This window comes from Oryctolagus cuniculus, chromosome 1, assembly GCF_051225735.1.
Source record: "Oryctolagus cuniculus isolate XC-2025 breed Fujian yellow rabbit chromosome 1, ASM5122573v1, whole genome shotgun sequence".
Lineage (NCBI taxonomy): Eukaryota > Metazoa > Chordata > Mammalia > Lagomorpha > Leporidae > Oryctolagus > Oryctolagus cuniculus.
Window position 1 is genome coordinate 132,800,293 of NC_142867.1, and position 18,645 is coordinate 132,818,937.

The window sequence follows — 18,645 nt, forward strand, 5'->3', positions numbered from 1 at the left end:
AAGATATCCCAGAAGCAACCTACTACCATCCTCCAGGACCCAGAAAAAAACAGGAATGAGTCAAGTTGCAGGGCAGTAGAAAAAAGTGAATAATGAAAGATCACAGCAGAAATAAATAAGGAAGGGTTTGGTGCTGTGGCGTAGTGGGTTAAAGCCTTGACCTGCTGTGCATGCATCCCATATATTGCTGCTAGGAGACCAGGTGCCCCACTTCCAATCCAGCTCCCTACTAATGCACCTGGGAAATCGGTGGAAGATGGCCCATGTTTTTGGGTGCTGGCACCCACATGAGAGACTTGGAAGAAGCATCTGGCCTTTCAAATAAATAAATAAATCTTAAAAAAATAGAAGCAGTGTTAGCACTGTTGGAAAAACAGACACATAGTTCAATGGAAAAGAATAGGCAGCTGAAATAAACTGACTTTTCTACAGGCAACTCCTATTTAACAAAGGAAATAAAACAAACAGGAGAAAGAAGAATCCCTTTAGCAAATGGTTTAAAGGAAAGTGATTATCCATATGTAGAAGCCTGAAAATATGCCCCAACACCTCATACACTATGTAAAAGCAACTCAAGGTGAATTAAAAGTCTAAATATAAAACCAAAAACTAAGTAAACATATGAGAAACTGTAAAACATTAGCATAGACAACAGTTTTGGGTAAGATTCCAAAAGCACAAGTAACAAAAATAAAATATACAAATTTGAGCATATCAAATTAAGATACATCTTCACAACAAAGTAATCAACAGAGTGAAGATACAATGGGCAGAATGGCAGAAAACATTGAAAACTCTGAATATGACAAACGATTGATAGCCAGAACATACATATATAGAACTGGAAAAACTCCAAACAAGAAGCAAAATGTACAGTTAAGAAATGGGCAATGATCAGAATAGATGTTTCTCAGAAGAAGAAATCTAAATGGTCAAGACATATATGAACATGCCCAATATCACTAGCCATTAGGGAAATGTAAACCAAAACCAATAGCAGACTCCATCTGTGGGAGAAGACAATGCTTGGGTTTTCATTTGTGCAACAAGTGGGTTTAGAGGACCCTGTTCACCATTAGAGGGCAGAGTCTACATGGAAGTAAGGAAACCTTAATGTTTTCCTAATGGGCTTGTTAAATTCTTGACCAGTGCCTATTACCTTTGCCACATACTTTCCAGTCTCACCACTTTCCTTCTTCTTCCTCTTCTCTGTGGCTTGCAAAACCAGTATACCTTCTATATACTGAGGATACTTTTGTTTTGTTTTATTCCTTCTATCTCATGATGTTCCTCTAAGAAATCACAACCCTCAAAGTATTCATTCATTTATGCAGTCTGCAGTTTTCATGGGCTACTACATGGCAAAGTACTAGGTTAAAGGAAAGGTATAGGTCAGGAACTGAGCAAAGTTCACAATGACGAAGCCATTGGGGAAATGAACCTGATGCAAGACCTCTCTCTCTCTCTCTCTGCCTCTCCTTCTCTCTTTGTGTAACTCTGATTTTCAAATAAATAAATAAATCTTTAAAAACTAACTAAATAAATATAGTAATAACCTGGTGGCAATACCTTTCTATCAGAACATGTGAAGCATTCAAACACAGTTTGTCCCAGAAAGTCAGCCATAGTTTTCAAGGACACATCTTCTACTCCACTTGCGGACATCTCTGTGGGGGGAGAGGGGCACTTATTTCTTCCCCTCTTCTTTCTTACCACTCTCACAGTTATAACTTCTATAGATGCTTCCACAGACCAGTCTCTATGAAGTTGTAGAACTAATATCCTCCCATGTCAAAAATGTCATGGGTTTAAACACAGAACCCAAAATAAGACAAGTAACTGGCCTTCTTAATTACACAGTGTGGAATGTAAGATTCTCAGTGGATCAGTGGGTAACTGTAAAGTACTGGGCAGAGGAAAACTGTTACTTATCTGTATTTATGATGCTGTAATTCTCCACTTTATGCAAACTCAGATTAAAAGAGCTCCAGTTAGTGGGCAGCACTGTTGCATAGTGGGTAAACCTACTGCCTGCAGTGTCAGCATCCCATATGGGTGCCGGTTGGGATCCTGGCTGCTGCACTTCCCATCCAGCGCTCTGCTGCGGCCTGGGAAAACAGTCGAAGATGGCCCAAATCCCCTATCTCCTGCACCCACCTATGAGACCTGGAAAAAGCTCCTGGCTCCTGGTTTTGGATCCAAACAGCTCCAGCCATCTATCTCTGCTTCTGCCACTCTGTAACTCTGCCTTTCAAATAAATAAATAATTATTTTAAAAAACAGCTTCATCCCAGAAGAAGCTCCTGGCTACTGGCTTCAGACTGCCACAGCTCCAGCTGTTGCTGCCAACTGGGGAGTGAACCATCGGATGGAAGACCTCTCTCTCTCTCTCTCTCTCTCTCTCTCTCTCTCTCTCTCTCTCCTCCCTGTGTAACTCTTTCAAATGAATAGATAAATCTTTAAAAAAGTAGCTCCAGTTATTGACAACACAGTAGACTTGCATTGATTTTAGTTCCCTTCTCACTTTGCAAAGGGATCAGTGGCAGGTAAAAACAGTTGACAGCCTTGCTAACAGGAGAAGAAATAGTTGAAGACAGAAAATGAAAAGCAGCCAAATAAATCATCAAAGAAAGAGAAGTGGACCCCATCCAACACAAACCTTTAAAAGTGGATGCTCACAATTAACGAGTGAAACAGCTGCCCACTGAAATCTTTTCTAGGGAGGGAAGATGTCCTAAGTTCTGCTTCTGTAAACTCCAGTCATAAATCTGTCCTAATAAATCTGTCCCTGGCATCTCTTTTACAAGCATACTGGACCCACTGACCATTGGAAATGTGGTCCTAAGTCATGTAGGCTGCCATTTAAACTCACCAATGCTGTAACAGCTAAGAAACTTGAATTTGATGCTCAATTCTCAGGAAATCATTCCAGTTGAGCCTAGGGCCATTAATATAAACTCCTTGGATTCTCCACTGTCTCTGTGCCTGTTTGAAAGAAGGGAGTTTTCCCACCCCAGGTTTCTGTAACAGCTTCAAATTCCAGATTGGAAAAATCTGATAATTAATACTTGAGAGGGATCAATGCACAAAGCAGCTATTCACACTTCACACTGCTCCCTCTGGGAAAAATCTGAACACTCAGGGCCACACCCAACAGGTGTGTCTGCGGGGACCCCACCAGGAAGATGAGGTGCAGGATGAGAGCAGTGGGGCAGATCCTAGTCAGATCCTCCTTCCCACCCCTCTGCTGCCCCAGGCTCCCTGCTGAAGGCCATCCAGCCCCACCCTGCAGGAACCAGCCCAGGAAACATCAAGAGACCTGGCCAGACTGCATTCTGAGACCACCCACAGTGGGAACCCGGCTTATTTAACTGTGGAGAGTGGGAGTCTTTCCGCCTTCCTTCCCTGCATGTGCAGGTTCCCAGAACGGTGCCCTCTCTCTCCTGTAACCACTAAATAAAGTACATTAAGGACAGTTTGGGTGAGGTTCTGCAGGGGAGAGTCTGGGTGCTGGGAGCCTGGGAAGCAGAGGTGGGAGACAGAACAGCCCGGGTCCCAGCCCTGACCTCGGGGGAAACTGCCATGATCTCTGGTGCCCAGGCACCCACCCTTCTCCCACACATGTCGCCGCCCCTTCCTGCATGCCAAACCTGCAGCAGAAAGTCCTGGGAGCAGGTACCCTTTCTTCCAGACACACGGGGAGTGAAGCGGGGAGTGCGGGGAAGAGAGTACCTGGCACGTGGGACCCACAGGTGGAGGATGAAGAGGGAAGAAGCAGCAGGAGGCAGGCTTGGGGTGAGCACTTGGAAACTGCCTGGGATCCCGTGTGCAGAGCAGGAGATGCAGTAAATGCCAGAGAAGGAGCAGCACAGCCCCCAGGGCTGACCCTGAGCAGGGAATGAACTCCCTCTGGTCCAACTCAGAGCCCCACGGACTGGCACTAGTACGCGCATGTGCACAGGCATTCGGAAGGCAGAATACATCGGAGCTCCTGGGAACTCTGGGAAATGGAGTCCAGGCCGCAGCATCCCTAGAGACACCAGCTGGCCCTCCCCAAGGGCTGCAGTCTGGGGTGGGTGCCCACAACCAGAGGGCATTTGCTTTTGTTAAGTCCCTCCTTCCTTTCCTTCCCACCCCAAAATCTCAAGGATCAGTTGCTGTTCTTCCTTTCCTGAATCAAATCTTAAAGAGTGACACTCACTGCTGCTAACTGACCCCAAATCCTGGCTCCCTCATAACCTCTGTCTCTTCCAGAAAAATCTTATTTACTACTTTGGCCCTAGAAATCATAAATGGCTATGATAGAATGTAACTTTTAACAGAGGTGTAGAAGGCACGGTTTAATATCCAGTTTTGAGAATACAATTTTCATTTGTGCTTTATTGATGTTTATAGTTCTTTTAAGATTTATTTATTTATTTGGAAGTCAGAGTTACAGAGAAGGAGATGCAGAGAGAGAGAGAGAGAGAGAGAGAGAGGTTTTCCATCCGCTGGTTCACTCCCCAATTGGCAGCAGCGCCACAGCGCCGACCCCTTATAGTTCTTTTCAAATCATTTTACACTGTCTTTTTATTCATCTAGTACAGAGACAGAAGAATGGACACAGAGCTTACATAGCTGAGTATTCAAGGAGACAGGTTAAGGGGTTAAATGCCTTATAGCATATCATTTATACCTTAGATTAATTCTGGGGACAGTATTATCTGGAGTTTACAAAGTAGAAACTGAATGGAAAGAGCTTAGAAAAACATGGTGTTTTTTAATATCATTAAAAAGTCTAAGTTAAAGGCCAATCAAGGGGCCAGCACTGTGGCATAGCAGGTAAAGCTACCACCAGCATTGACATTCCATATGGGTGGAGGTTGAGTCCCGGCTACTCTACTTTCAATCCAACTCTCTGTTATGGCCAGGGAAAGTGGTGGAAGATGGCCCAAGTCCTTGGGCAGCTGTACCGGTGTGGGAGACCCAGAAGAAGCTCCTGGCTGCTGGCATCGGATCAGTACAGCTCCAGCCATTGTGACCAATTGGTGAGTGAACCAAAAGATGGAAGATCTCTCTCTCTCTCCCCTTCTACTCTGTGTAACTCTGACTTTCAAATAAATAAATAAATCTTTTTTATAGAGCTAATCAACATATAATACTAGCTTAAAAATCTTTCTTTTGTCTTGGGTCTCAGTTTTTAAAATCTGATTTCTCAAAGGGAAAAATGTGAGAGAGATGAAGAGTACCTAAAAATTAATTTACTGTAATTATTTACTGTAATAATTTACTGTAATGATTTACTATAATTTACTGTAATAATTTACCATAAAGAACCACATAGGATTATAACTTGTCTAGAAAACAAAGGAGATTCAAAGTTGCTCTTATTTCATGGTTATTTTTTCTTATTTTTAATATCAAGGTAGTATATAAATATTACGCACTCCTAGGTATTTTGTTGTTTGATATGTTTTATTTTTTAAGCAGAAATTCAAAGAGATAACTGGGTAACATGGAGTTCTGTGTTTCTGATTAGTTCTCTCAATTAGAGATCATGGGATTAGAGTTGGTGCTAGATTAAGAATACTTAAATCTTTATCCACTGACTTCACACCAGCATTCACTATGTTAAACAATATTCTTTGGGTAGATTGCTCTTTCTTGCCAGACTGTAAACTTCATGGGGTCTAGAAACATATTTGCTTTGACACTAAAACTCAGCATCTTGACAGTCATTTAGTTGAATAAATAAATGATATACAAAATAAATATTTCTGCCTCTCAATAACTGCCTAATAGAGAAGGAAATAGAAATCAATTTGATGACTCTCAGTATTAGGTGAATATATAATTTGTTGTTCTGACATAAGCTTGGTCATGAAAAGGGCATATTAATAATTACACAGAGTTGAAGTGTATGAACACCTAGGGCCAAGCGGGTTAAATGTTCACCCTAGCTATGTAAGGCATTCCATGTCAATAGGAGAGGGAGGAGGAAGAGGGGAGGGAGTGTAGGTGGGAAGGTGGTTACGGTGGGAAGAATCACCATGCTCATTAATTAGCAGCAAAGAGAGAATCTGTGATCATTTGTTGCTTAAGAAAGGGTGATAGGCATTATTTAATTATAATGCAGGCATCAGTGTTTTCCTGTCTCTGAAATAGGAAGTCTATAACTCAGAATTCCTTGCTCTATCATCAAAACAATTCAAAACAAAAACCTAATTAAGCATAAGAGGAAGTTATGCATTAGAAGTCTATTCTAATCTCTAGGAGGTTCAGGAGTTGGAAAATTCATCCAAAATCTTGCTGCAAAATGTCCCATACATTTTCCATGACCACTACCCGTAAGCATAAGCTCTTTTAAAGAAAAGATTTATTTATTTGAAAGTCAGAGTTACACAGAGAGAGGAGAGGCAGAGAGAGAGAAAGAGAGAGAGAGAGAGAGGGAGAATCTTCCATCCGCTGGTTTACTCCCAATTGGATGCAATGGCCAGAGCTGAGCTGATCCAAAGCCAGGAGCTAGGAGCTTCTTCCAGGTCTCCCATGTGGGTTCAGGGGTCCAAGGACGTGGGCCATCTTCTACTGCTTTCTCAGGCCATAGCACAGCTGGATCGGAAGTGGAACAGCCGGGACTCGAACCGGTGACCATATGGGATGCTGGCACTGCAGGTGGCAGCCTTACCTGCTACGCCAGAGCACCAGCCCCCATAAGACCTATCTTCTGTAGAACCAGCACCCCAGACACCAGCCACCACATGGCATCCCATGGCACACTCACCCCTGGCAGTGTTCTGCAGCTCCTGCTCCTCTCCACTTTCACTGGAAGAATCTGCAACTCCTTTTTTTTATGCAAGTAATTCTGATTCAGATGATGTCCCTGACACAATTGGCTGGCAAGTACCATGGCATGTGTCCATGACCTAGCTAAATGCAAAGCTGGAACATTTTAAACTTTTCACTGCCATGGTGAGACACGGACTCCATCTAATGAAGTAGGGGATTTTTCAGGGAGTCTAGAGAATCAAATATGACAAAATGACAAATCTTAACCAAAGAGTGCCATGGTAGAGATGAAGAGAACCCAAAATGTATTTTTCTATCTTTTCTGAGTTAAGTGACTAAAAACAAAGCCAATGAGGGTTAAACAGACCCATTCTGAAAATTCCTTAACATCTTCATTTCCATCCAAATTAATAGATTACTTGAAGAAAATAAATTTTACATAAATGAAAATGCAGTACCACAGACAAGCGTACAGTACATAGGCCCTCAGTTAGCTTCAAGCCATCTGGGTCCATTAATGTGTTCTTCCAGAACCAAAGCTGCAGTACAATAGAACCACAGCCTCTGACATTCCTCCTCCACCCTGATGGATTTTGGGTTTTCCTCCCACCTCCCCTCTCCTGTGAATACATCAGTAGCAGGACAAATGGAATCCAAAGATACGATGATGTTATTTAATGTGGAATAAACATAGTGTTTTAGTCAGTACAATCCTCAATACTACAATAATAATTCCGAGTTCACTGATTATGAAAGTATATGAAATCTATTCCTAAGTAATCATAACATCGAGAGCTGAATGTAGACTTTCAGAGTGAAAGAAACAGAGAATTGTGTAGAGATGTGTATCTCTATAATACAGATTTACCGCTGTACTTTATAGACAGTACACCATGTTTGTATTTTCTTTTCTTTTTTTTTTTTTTTGCATTCTGGCATAGTTTATTACATCCAGCTTGTCACTTTGGAAATTTTATGATTAGACACTAATATACAACAAATTTTGCATCCTTACAGATAATATAGAGCACCCTAGGCCCTCCCAAGGGCAGGAAACAGACCAAGAGCTCATAGACTGGCTGCAACTGCAAGAAGCAGATGAAGATATCATCAGAAAGATACATATTCCTGAAGTGTGGCTGCTGAGCAGTTCTGCCCTTATGGATCTCATCTCTGTTTCAGATCATTAAAGAAAGTTACATGCTTTTTGACATTTCTAAAGATTTCACTAATGAGAATCTAAGATATTTTCACTACACTAAGAGCCTCAGAACAGCCCAAAGACTTGGGCCATTTTCTACTGCTTTCCCAGGCCATAGCAGAGAGCTGGATCAGAAGAGGAGCAGCTGGGACTAGGACTGGAGCCCATATGGGATGCTGGCACTTCAGGCCAGTGCTTTAACCTGCTGTGCCACAGCACTGGCCACAATGTAGTATTTCTAATAGAAGAGTTGGTTAAGTCATTAACTCCTCTAAAATACAAGTTAAGTGTTAGTTTTTAAACTTTGATTCATTCATGAGAAAAATAAAAGGTTAATTTTCTCTCTTTGTTTCTGGGTATGTAAATTTTATTCTAAGAAATTAATCATGACTTTTACATCTCAGACCCTATTATGAGTAAGTAGAGAATATTGTGGGGTCATACACTCATTCTATCAAAGGAACATTTCTCCAATTAAAGAAAACATTATGGGCATCCCATATGGGCACTGGTTTAGTCCTTGCTGCTCCACTTCTGATCCAGCTCCTTGCTATGGTCTGGGAAAGCAGTAGAAAATGGCCCAAGTGCTTGGGCCCATGCACATGCATGGGAGACCTTGAAGCTCCTGGCTCCTACTTTCGATGAGCCCAGCTCCAGCCGTTGCAGCCAACTGGAAAGTGAACCAGCAGATGGAAGACTTCTCTCTCTCTATGTAACTCTGCCTTTCAAATAAATAAATAAATCTTTGAAAAAAAACGATGTCCAAGTCTTACATCAGAGTACTGGGGTTCAGTGCCTAGCTCTGGTTCCTAACTCCAGCTTCCTGCAAATACCGATCCTATAAGGCAGCACTGATGGCTCAAGTATTCAGGTTTCTGCCCACACATGGGAGATTAAGATTGAGTTCATGGGCTGGCGCCATGGCTCACTTGGTTAATCCTCTGCCTGTAGCACTGGCATCCCATTTGGGTGCCGGGTTCTAGTCCTGGTTATTCTTCTTCCAGTCCAGCTCTGTGCTGTGGCCCAGGAGGGCAGTGGAGGATGGCCCAAGTGCTTGGGCTCCTGCACCTTCATGGGAGACCAGGAAGAAGCACCTGGCTCCTGGCTTTGAATTGGCATAGTGCCAGCTGTAGTGGCCATTTGGGGAATGAGCCAGCAGATGGAGACCTTTCTTTCTGTTTCTCTCACTATCTTTATCTCTACCTGCCAAATAAATAAAAATATTGAGTTCACACTCCTGGCTTCAGCCTGACCCAGTTCTGGCTGTTGCAGGCATTTTGGGGAGTAAAGCAGAGAATCAGAGTGCATTTTCATTCTCTCTCCCTCTGCCTCCCAATTAAGTAAAAAAAAAAAATTAAAGAAACTCAAACTGGACTAAAGGTAATAATATAGGTAAGTGTCCCACTTCTTTCATATGACTAACCACTAGGTACTAAAAGTTTTCATTTTTTCCACTCACCACATCCTTTTCCCATGACATTTAATTTCCTAGGTTTTAAATTTTCTTTTCCCTAGGTAAAATGTGACCACTTGGTGCCAATGCTGTAGCATGAGGTAAGACACTGCCTGCAATGCCGGTATTCCATATGGGTGCTAGCTGAGTCCCTGCAGCTCCCCTTCCAATCTGGCTTCCTGCTAATGGTCCCAGAAAAGCAACAGAAGATAACTGGGGCCCTGCCACCCACATGGGACACCCAGATGAAGTTCCTGTCTTCAGTCTGGCCCAGCCCAGGCCACTGCAGCCACCTGAGGAGTAAACCAGCAGATAGATAATCTCTCTTCCACTCTGCTACATTTTCAAATATATGAATGAATCTTCCTTTAAAAAATAAAAATAAAAACCACTTAAGCTTTCAAAGGTATACAAGAAAGAAGCTTACAGCACTGATAAATTCAGGACCTAAAACATCTTAATGATTGAAAAAAGCAAAGCAGAGGGAAGAGATGTATAATTTGGGGCATGCTCAGGCTGACTTGCCCCAATTGGTAGAGTTGGAAACATACCAAGGGATTCCAATTCAATCCCATCAAGGTGGCATGTGCCAATGCCATCTCACTACTCCAAGTGATCAATTTCAGTTCACAATTGATCATAATGAAAGGACTAAGAGTCAAAGGGAGCACATAAACAAGTCTAGTATCTGCTAACACCAACCGATAGAATAAATAAAGGGGAGAGTGATCCAACATGGGAAGTGAGATACTCAGCAGACTCATAGAATGGCGGATGTCCTAAATAGCACTCTGGCCTCAGAATCAGCCCTAAAGGCACTCGGATCTGGCTGAAAAGCCCATGAGAGTATTTCAGGCATGGAAAGCCAAGACACTCTGGCAAAAAGATCTCTGCGAGTGAGATCCCAGTGGAAAGAACAGGTCTTCAAAGAGGGAGGTGCCTTTCTCTGAAGGGAGGAGAGAACCTCCACTTTGACTATGACCGTGTCTAAACAAGATAAGAGTCGGAGAACTCAACGGGCTTCCATAGCCTTGGAAACTCATAACTGGTGCATAGGGAGATTACTGATGCCATAAACAGGAGTGTCAATTGGTAAAGTCAACAACAGGAGTCACTGTGCACTTACTCCTCATGTAGGATCTCTGTCCTTAACGTGCTGTACACTGAGGCTTAATGCTATAACGAGTACTCAAACAGTATATTTCACTTTGTGTTTCTATGGGGGTGCAAACAACTGAAATCTTTACTTAATGTACACTAAACTGATCTTCTGTAAAAAAAAAAAAAAAAGAAAGAAAGAAATTATCAATTCCCAACTTGACTCTCACTGGGATTAAACATGACAATAGGTCTGATCTGATTTCATCATCATTTAAAAAAAATCATCTATTATTTTTCACTTTATGTTTCTGTGTGGGAGCAAACTGTTGAAATACTTACTTAAGGTATACTAAGCTGATCTTCTGTATATTAAGATAATCGAAAATGAATCTTGATGTGAATGGAAGGGGAGAGGGAGTGGGAAAGGGGAGGGTTGTGGGTGGGAGGGACGGTATGGGGGGGAAGCCATTGTAACACATGAGTCGTACTTTGGAAATTTATATTCATTAAATAAAAGATAAAAAAAAAGAAAAAAAAAAAAGAAAAAAGCAAAGCAAAGAGCAATATACAGAAAAGCATATATTTTGGTCCCTAAATTTCTAAACCATGAACATGATTATTACATAAATATATTTATATATTTTTAAGATTTGTTTTATTTACTTGAGAAAGGTATTCCATCTGCTGGTTCATTCCCCAAATTACTGAAAACCTGGGGATGGGCCAGGGCAAAGCCAGGAGTAGGGAGGGGCCAGTGCTATGGCACAGCAGATTAACACCCTGGCCTGAAGCACTGGCATCCCATAAGGGCACTGGTTCAAGACCCGGCTGCTCCACTTCTGATTGAGCTTTCAGCTTATGGCCTGGGAAAGCAGTAGGAGATGGCCCAAGTCCTTGGGCCCCTGCAACTAAGTGGGAGACATGGAAGAAGCTCCTGGTTCCTGGCTTCAGATCAGTGCAGCTCCAGCCATTGCAACCATTTGGGGAGTAAACCATCAGATGGAAGACCTCTCTCTCTCTCTCTCTCTCTGTGTATGTGTGTGTGTGTGTAACTCAAATAAACATCTTTAAAAAAATCCAGGAGTCAGGGAAATTTCATCCAGGTCTCTCACTTGGGTGCAGGACCCAAGGATTTGTACCATATTCTGCTGCTTTCCCAGGTATGTTAGCAGGGAGCTGGATCAGTAGTAGAACATGCAATTGGTGCCCATAGAGGATGCTAGTGCTGCAGGTGCTGGTATAACCCATTTTGCCACAGTGCTGGCCCTGTAACAATGTTTAATTCCTAGTAATTAACAGGGAAGAAAGAAGTATGGCAGGATACCTTTTTTAAAAAAATTATTTTATGTATTTGAAAAAGTTATATAGAGAGGTAGAGAGTGAGGTAGAGAGAAAGAGAGAGAGAGAGAGAGAGAGAGAGAGAGAGAATCTTCTGTCTGCTGGTTCACTCCCCAAATGGCTACAATGGACAGAGCTGAGCTGAGCTGAATCCAGGAGCCAGGAGCTTGGGTGAAAAGGCCCAAGGACTTGGGCCATCCTCTACTGCTTTCCCAGGTGCATTAACAGGAGGCTGGACTGGAAGTGGAGCATCTGGGACTCTACCAGCACTCATATGGGATGCCTGTATTTCAGGCCAGGGCTTTAACCTGATGTGCCACAGTGCTGGCTCCAACAGGTGACCTTTTACTCTCAATAATCTCTTCTTGGTATTGGCGCAGTTTATAATTTTTTGTTTATTTGCCTTCTTCTTAATCTATATTTTTAAAAACTTACAACAAGTTCCAGCACCCTGAGAACCTCCATCACAAGGGCATACAATCAGATGTTTGTCCAGAAAAGGGTGGTGTAGATGCAACGTGGAAAATGCAAGGTGAGTTGATTCATCCTTCTCAGGCTGTGGTTTCCATGGGCAACTTTTACAACCAACTGCCTTATTTGTTCCTCTTCCACAGAGTAGAAAACATGTTAAGTCATCCTATTTAGCCAAAAGCCAGTGGCAGCACTTAAATATGTCATCAATCCAGGGCCAGCATTGTGGCACAAAGGGGTAAGTTGCCAACTGCAACAGCAGCATGCCTTATGGCACTGCTTTGAGACTCACCTCCTTCACTTCTCATCCAGCTCTTTGCTTGGGAAAGCAGCAAAGATTGCCCAAGAGTTTGGGTTCCTGCACCCACATGGGGGACTGGGACAGAGTTCCAGGGTCCTGGTTTCGGCCTGGCTCAGCCCCAGCTATTGTGGCCATCTGGAAGTGAGCCAGCAGATGAAAGACAGAGGTCTCTCTCTCTCTCTCTTCCTTTTACCTAAACATACATTACATAAATAAATGAAAATGCATCCATATAGCAACTTTTTGAGGAAAAGTCTTCTGATTATTGCAGGTATTGTCTCAATGCATAAAAATATTCAGACACAAAAATTATAAACTGATTTATATTTATATTTTGCAACCACATACTTTTCAGAAAAAATTGTCTGCCATTCAGTATCAGGTGTCAGTCTGAAAGCATTCATTAAAAAAATCAAGTAATTTTACTAAACACAAAAACCTCTAGTATAGGCTGCATATAAACCAGTTGCTTCCATGGGTATACACAGATTGATTTTTGTTAATTTACAGGGATCACTGCACTTCCCTGGCATGGAGCTGTCTGAAGAGTTTAAACACTGATGGGTGTGGCATTATTTCTGATATTTGCTTATTATCCAGAGTGCATTCATTAAATATCTATCATGAACTTCACACTCTATAAATCTGTTTCAAATATGTTGGTATTTAATGGTACTTACACACTTCCAAACTGAGCTAATCCTCCTAACTTCTCTCTGGAATAGCCATGCCTTTGACATTGCCTTTTTTGCACACATATGGAAATGCATAATATGCTTCTGTATGGTACTTCAGAGTTTATAAAAGGCTTTTCAGGTAAGATTTACATAACATCATGTCAAAGTGGCCAAAGGACACAGTCTTCTCATTACTGAGGGTAGAGGTATGAAGTGACTCTCTGAACAGTTACTCAGATTCTATCAGTCAGGTTCAGAATCTTATTAGGTATCAGATACACATCTAGATTTTTTTCCCTACTGTCTCTTTGTCAGAATTCCCAGCCTATGAGTGAACTTCAGTCTGAATGAATGCTAATATTCAAGGTTCTAAGTGAAAAAATTACTGAGGTTTGTATTGGTGAGTAAAGCATGTGTCTAAATGTTACTTGTATTTCATAATAGGTATTGAATCATATGAAACTGAATATAAGATTATGCAAATTTTTAAGATGAAGAGCATATATTTAAAACCACATTCTTACATTTTGCAAACGGGTTGAAACACCTTACTGGAGCATGTGTTTGGCATAGTGGGAAAGCCTTCCACATCCCAGTCAGAATGCCCGGGGCTCAAGCCCTAGCCCTGCTTCTGCTTCTGGCTTCCTGCTAACAGAACCCTGGGAGGCAGCAGCTGATGGCTCAAGTACTTGAGTCCCTGCCACCTATGTGGGAGACCCACACTGAGTTCCTGGCTTCAGCCTGACCCAGCTCTGGTTGGTGCAGACATTTGAGGAATGAGCAGTAAATAAAGGGGAGAGTGATCCAACATGGGAAGTGAGATACTCAGCAGACTCATAGAATGGCAGATGTCCTAAATAGCACTCTGGCCTCAGAATCAGCCCTAAAGGCATTCGGAGCTGGCTGAAAAGCTCATGAGAGTATTTCAGGCATGGAAAGCCAAGACACTCTGGCAAAAAGATCTCTGCGAGTGAGATCCCAGTGGAAAGAACAGGTCATCAAAGAAGGAGGTACCTTTCTCTGAAGGGAGGAGAGAACCTCCACTTTGACTATGACCTTGTCTAAACAAGATAAGAGTCGGAGAACTCAGAGGGCTTCCATAGCCTTGGAAACTCATGACTGGAGCATAGGGAGATTACTGATGCCATAGACAGGAGTGTCAATTTGTAAAGTCAACAACAGGAGTCACTGTGCACTTACTCCTCATGTAGGATCTCTATCTTGAGATTTAATGCTATAACGAGTACTCAAACAATATATTTCACTTTGTGTTTCTATGGGGGTGCAAACTGTTGAAATCCTTACTTAATGCATACTAAACTGATCCTCTGTAAAAAAAAAAAGAAATTGTCAATTCCCAACTTGACTCTCACTGGGATTAAACATGACAATAGGTCTGATCTGATTTCATCATCATTTAAAAAAAATCATCTATTATTTTTCACTTTATGTTTCTGTGTGGGAGCAAACTGTTGAAATCCATACTTAATGTATACTAAGCTGATCTTCTGTATATTAAGATAATCGAAAATGAATCTTGATGTGAATGGAAGGGGAGAGGGAGTGGGAAAGGGGAGGGTTGTGGGTGGGAAGGACGGTATGGGGGGGAAGCCACTGTAATCAATAAGTCGTACTTTGGAAATTTATATTCATTAAATAAAAGTTAAAAAAAAATGCAAGGGCTCTCTCTGCTTGCAAATAAACAAAAATAAATATACAGACCTTTTCTTAAGGTGTCTTGCTCACATCTAAATGATTTCCCTTTTCACAGTAAAATACCTAACTGTCCTCTTTAGTAGCAATGCATGTTTTGCTCTCCATGTCCACTCCTAAGCTCCAAGTACTGGCAGCTCACCTTAGCATGGTGACTGGTTCCAATGTTCAAGTACTCATCTCCCATTCTCTTTTGGTGGGTCTACCAGAAAGAAAGGAGAGTGTCTACAGTGATTAATATCTTACTGTTGCTCTTGCTGTCCACCTGCAGGCCTGAAGGATGACCAACTGAATACACACTGTGAAGTTCTGGACGTAGTTTCCAAAATTCAGTCACTTTGCAGCTGAGGGACTCTGTCCTGTCAATCACCTGAAAGCCTGCAGGAGTAGGGAGAAGCTGTGTTTGAAGAATTCACAAATAAAGTGCATTGAAGCCAACCACTACCATCCCCACCACACCCCTAATTCAGGGTTCTGGCAAACCCCAAACCAGGAGTTTGGGACCAGGAGTGGTTCAGGAGGTGACCTCGACTCCTTACTCTGAACAGCTCCAAACTGCCTGGTGCACCCAACAGGAGCTCAGCACCTCGACCTCCTGCCCTCCTGCCCTCCTGCCCTCGCCACCAGGACGTCTGGCTCCCAGAGCCTCCAGGAGGCCTGCAGCAGCCCTGCAGGTCCAGGCACACTGGGATGTGCATCCAGAGCTAACCCAAAATACAGGCCCAGCTCAAGTGTCACCTCCCCACAAAGTCACTGTCTCCTACTCCCTCCCGGAAGGCTGTAGGCCAGCACCCGGCACCGGGAGTCGTGGCATTTGGGGTTCACCCGCTCTCCCACAAAGGAAGATGCCCCCATGGGAACCCCACTCCACCTGCGGGCAGGGCTGGGGGAAGAAGGGCCGAGCCAGCCTCCACCCTAGGACTGCAGCCTGGGAAAGTCCAGGGCCCCAGTGCCCTTGCAGGGCATGGGGTCTCCCTAAGTGTGCTCTGAGTCAGGGCCTCAGGCATCAGCAGCTCCCTTGCTTCCAGAATCTGCTGCAGGGCAGCTCAGGCTCAACCTGGCGGGGGGCCTTGGGCCTATCTTCGCTGCCCTGGGGCAGGACCAGGGCTGCCAGACGTGCCCCATGCTGGGCTGGCTATAAAGGTGGTGGTCATTGGTGGGCAGCTGGTAGTTGCAGTGTGTGCGGGTGATGTGGGTGGTGTTAGGTTCTTGTCCATTTTGTACCTTGGGGCTAGAATGCAGGTGGTGACCCGAGAGTCAGGAGGGGCAGGAGAAGAAGAGACAGACCTGGTGAGTGTGACCACCCACCTCTCCTGCCAGCCCTGCTGGCTGAGGCTTGCAGAATGTGCTGCACTTGGGGAAGCAATGAAGGCCGAGTCTTAGCAGGAAAACCAAGTGTGTGGTGCTGATTTGCTCACTGACACAGCATCTGTGTGGTCTGCATGGGCAAACAGGGGGAAGGGCTTGGTAGGAGGGCTCTGGAGGCACACTGGGCCCTTGTACAGCTGCCTGCTGTAGGCATCCAGGGCAGCAGAGTCCTGCGGGGTCCCTAGAGATTCTGGCTGTGCTGTGCTTCCTCATCCACCCTCCTGCACTGCTGCTGGGGGCAGTGCTTCTGCCGTTGATATCTCATTCGAGTCCATGGATATTTTCTCATGATGGGCTGATCTCACACAGTGGCAATCATGGAACAAATCACTGTTCTGTGGCATCTGCCTCCCAGGAGCATTGCAGGTGGACAGGGGGACACGGGTGATTGATGGCACCTCCTGTGCGTGGTCTCTGGCCAATCCAGGACCGAAGGTGGAAAGGGAAGCAGAGGAGCTGGCTCAAGGCAGTCCCGCTGCGGGTTCCATCAGGAGCAAAATGTCTCCCGATTGTGGTAAACCTTGCAGGGAAACTGTCTCCTTTTGTGGGCCAGAGACAGCATCTGCTTTATTAGCTGTGCAGTGTATTGATAATTAAAATTTGGGCAGTCCTATCTTTAGTCCTCACAGCGTAGTTACATTCTGAGGAACTGATGAAACTGCTCAGTACTTCAGGACTGAATGTAATATTAGGTGGGTAAGCCTGTTGTTGGCTTTTGGTTTATAGCTATTAGGTGACTTTATTTGGTAAAAATGCATTCAGGCTCAGTAGTGTATTCAAGGATGACCACTTAGTGAATTGTCTTTTTTTTTTTTTAAGATTAAGAGTATTGAAGACTGGGTTGAGCTACCTATGGCAAAACTCCACCATTCCTGGGAAGGCCACAATTGGCAAGAAAAGCAGGTAGCAAGCTTTCATCAAGTAAGTTGAGATTCCTGTGTTTGCAATCTGAACAGCTCACTGCTGAGCTGGGAGGGCAACTGCTCTGAGCACAACTCATTATAGAATTGCTCTTGCAGACCTTCTCTGAAGGAAGCACTGTTGTGGTCAGAAGCATTCCAGGAGCTGCTGGCTAGCAAATGTGAATTAGACTTGAATTTAATCCATTGCAAGTATCACAAGAGTGCAGAAAGGCTGTGTCCTCAAATGAGCAGCTCACCAAGGAGAATTCGACTTAACCTAGAAGTTCTGTTTATCTCCATTTATTTCTCAGCATATTCACACCAGGTGGGGAAGATAAATCACCCTTCAGCTCTGCAATGGCAGTGCTCTTGGTTGAGGCTGAGGATGCTTTTCATTGCATGCAGTGTTTGCAAGAGACTTAGTTCCCTGAGGATTTATGCCTCTCCTGTAAATACATTTTTGGCATTAAAACAAACTGAAGTATTTATGTTTTAGTAGTATGGAACCAACTTAAGTATTTTGCCTACTGGCACCTTTGTCTTTAAAGAGCTAAATCTGCAGGATTACAGGATTGAGTAAAAACTAGAGAATAGCTAATCCTAGTACTAGAAAAGCACAGGGATTATTTGATCATTAGCTTCCTCATATTCCTCATGTTTCTTTTTCTTTTTCTACCTTCTCTTCCCTACCTACAGATGGTCTGGCTGTATTGGAGGCTTTTCTAAAAACTGAATTCTGTGAAGAAAATATAGGCTACTGGCTGGCTTGTGAAAACTTCCAAAAAAATCCACCCACCCCAGAAGCTATCCTTATATCCAAGATAAATATATGCACTCTTCTTAGAAAAAGGCCCCAAAGAGGTAAGACACAATTCCTCATTTCAGCATAAAGTGTACACTCTTGACATCAAGAAGCAACAGAAGAAGCAAAGACATAAGACTAAAGCAAGGGCCAGGGAATCTGAAAAGCTTCCTCTCCTGGTGTCCTGGCTTTCAAATAAGTATCCCCCTACCTGGCAGGTGAAGCTCATCACACATTACAGCTTCTGATTTTCACTTTCAAAGAGCAGAGCCCCCTTCTCTAACAAAGGATAATGAGTGATCTTTGTTTCAGATGAACATGCTTTCAAACCAAAACTCTTATTATCCAAAATATACAAGAAGCTACAACTCCCAGCTTTACAGTTGCCTGGAAAAGGGTGTATTGCTTGATGGAGAATAACTTTTTGAAGTTGTATTTATTTGCAAGGCAGAGTTACAGAGAGAAAAAAAGAGGGAAAGACAGAGGTTCACTCCCTTCCTCCAGGTCTCCCATGTGGGGGCAGAGGACCAAGCGCTTGGGCCATTCTCTGCTG

General features: G+C 43.4%; 2 long non-coding RNA genes across 2 annotated transcripts in view; one reads left to right on the forward strand and one right to left on the reverse strand.

Moving 5' to 3' along the window:
* The window catches only part of LOC149128636 (uncharacterized), a 99,934-nt gene that overhangs the window by 25,000 nt on the left and 56,289 nt on the right, over positions 1-18,645 (reverse strand). Inside the window, exon 2 of the long non-coding RNA XR_016213453.1 lies at positions 15,267-15,398. This is a non-coding gene — a long non-coding RNA (uncharacterized LOC149128636). The remainder of the gene's footprint in view (positions 1-15,266; positions 15,399-18,645) is intronic.
* On the forward strand, positions 16,193-18,299 carry LOC149128637 (uncharacterized). Its single transcript, XR_016213448.1, has 3 exons — positions 16,193-16,310; positions 17,208-17,309; positions 17,987-18,299. It is a non-coding gene; the product is annotated as an uncharacterized LOC149128637 (long non-coding RNA).